Source organism: Triticum dicoccoides, chromosome 1A (genome assembly GCF_002162155.2).
Source record: "Triticum dicoccoides isolate Atlit2015 ecotype Zavitan chromosome 1A, WEW_v2.0, whole genome shotgun sequence".
In the NCBI taxonomy this organism is placed as follows: Eukaryota; Viridiplantae; Streptophyta; class Magnoliopsida; order Poales; family Poaceae; genus Triticum; species Triticum dicoccoides.
The window spans coordinates 35,794,439-35,796,438 of NC_041380.1; the positions used below are offsets into that span (position 1 = coordinate 35,794,439).

General features: G+C 42.7%; 1 long non-coding RNA gene across 1 annotated transcript in view; it reads right to left on the bottom strand.

The window, feature by feature from the left end:
- The window catches only part of LOC119361291, an 11,313-nt gene that overhangs the window by 8,331 nt on the left and 982 nt on the right, over positions 1-2,000 (bottom strand). The window contains exons 3-5 of the long non-coding RNA XR_005172874.1: positions 1,709-1,736; positions 1,567-1,615; positions 588-675 (exon numbers count right to left, since the gene is read on the bottom strand). This is a non-coding gene — a long non-coding RNA (uncharacterized LOC119361291). The remainder of the gene's footprint in view (positions 1-587; positions 676-1,566; positions 1,616-1,708; positions 1,737-2,000) is intronic.

A 2,000-nucleotide genomic window follows, 5' to 3' on the forward strand; every position in this document is an offset into this window, starting at 1 on the left:
TATCCCCCTTGAGGCTGTATTTCCTTTCCTTGTGGGCTTATTTTTGCTGTTGCCCCCAGCCTGTACCTTACCTTTATTTTCTTTCGTTTCTGTGGACCTCCGTTTTTCGGTTGGATGTTGTGCTTCGGTTGTGGTTTGCTTTATTTATAAAGCGGGGCGAGAAGCCTTTTTCGGTACAAAATTCAATTAGCCGTGGCCCTTTTCAGGAATCATCCACAACACCCTATCCTAACAACTGAGTGTGTAATCCATCCTCACACAATGACAAAAAAGTATACTAGAACACAATTAACGAATTCAACAAAAATAGATGTAGCTAGTTAAATCCTAGTTTGATAAATGTCAAAGAGCAGTTTCATATGATTCCATTGTGTTATGTGTGTGCATCAGTTTTCAAACATGATATATATAAAAACAGAAGGGTGACAGAACCTATACTGGAACCTACTACAACGCCCCTTCGGTCAGTTTTGCATCAGGTTGACTATGGGCAGAAAAGACAACACAAAAGTTGAGTGGTAGAAAATAGTGAAACTAATCTGATATGTCTTGTGGTTCCACGGCCTATCGAGGGCGTCGCTGCTGACCTTGGCAACACTGAGGAGGTCATGGTCCACACGAAGTTCTTGGGCCTAAAGCTTCTTGGTTCCTCCCCCAGCTAATCCACCTTCCGAGCTAACCAAGTCAAGTCAATATAATTTTAGTTCCATTGTGAGTATCCAAGACGCTCTGAAACAACTGGATATTCTCCTAAAAGGCAAATAAAAAGCACTCTGAATAGATGCAAACTTTGAGAATTTCTTGCTGATTCAGTCCAGAGGAAGAGACGGCGATGGGGTGGTAGTGGGGGCAGAAAGTGAAGGGATGCAGGGGTGAACAGCAGACGGAAACGGGGGCAGACACAGCGGTGGTGCTCTGAAAGGAGCAGAGGCAGCCCCGACAACAGCGTGCGAACAAGAGCAAGGGCGGCCATGGCAGGAGGTACCACCAAGGAGAAGAGCAATTGCGGCGCGGAGGCGGACATGCAGCGGGTGGCAGCCGGAAACCATAGTGCGGGCGCTTGGAAGAGGACGGAATGGGAGTTACACGGCAGTGTTGTGCGGTCGTGCGAGGGTGAGAGGCCAACGAAGCCAGACATAGTGGTAACCCAACAAGTCTAGAACAAATGCTCATGTAGCTACTTTTTTTTCACCCGTCTATTTCCATGAAATAGTGAAGAATTGGCTATCAGGAATAAGGCTTAAGTGTACTCTCATTTCAGAGATGTGCTTGCATTTTTGCAATATATTCAGTTTAGGTCAACTGTGAGAATCAGGAATATGGCTTAAGTCTCAGCTACGCTTGCACGCATCATATTTGAAGTTAGCGAGCAGCACAAGTACTTCACAACCAGTCTTGAATCAAAGGAAATAACATCATATTTGAAACGATAAAAAAGAGGTTACACTTTTTCTAGGGAAAGATGTATGTTAACACACTAACTTATTAGTGATCGGATGTTTGAATGTAGCAAAACATGGATTTTCAAGGCTTCAGAGCGAAATGAAAGTGATCAGAAGACAAAACCTTTGCAAGTAGAGCTTTCCCTCGGGAAGTTCAACTGCTTCTTTAATATCTTGAATTGGAACATGTAAACCACCGACATCCGAACAAGACTCCAAACATGTCATTTCAATTTTCATGACAGAAATCATAGGACCAACTTCACCTTGCAAAATTCCGACCACCAAGAGAACCTGAGAAAAAGACAGGTAAAGCTCAATAAATAAATACTCCAAGGCAAAATTGAAATTCATCACATCAATCAAACAGATACTCCGATGGCCTAAGCTAACCAGTCCTCTCTCTGAGTGTATAAATAAATAAACCACAAAAAGAATATGAGAGCTGAAGACTTAAATGCAGATTTCTATTGCAACCATTTCACTCTTTCCAATTGAATAAAAATATCATGGCCACAGATTGTGCCAACTTTTCTTCTCCTGGTAATTGCAAAGTAA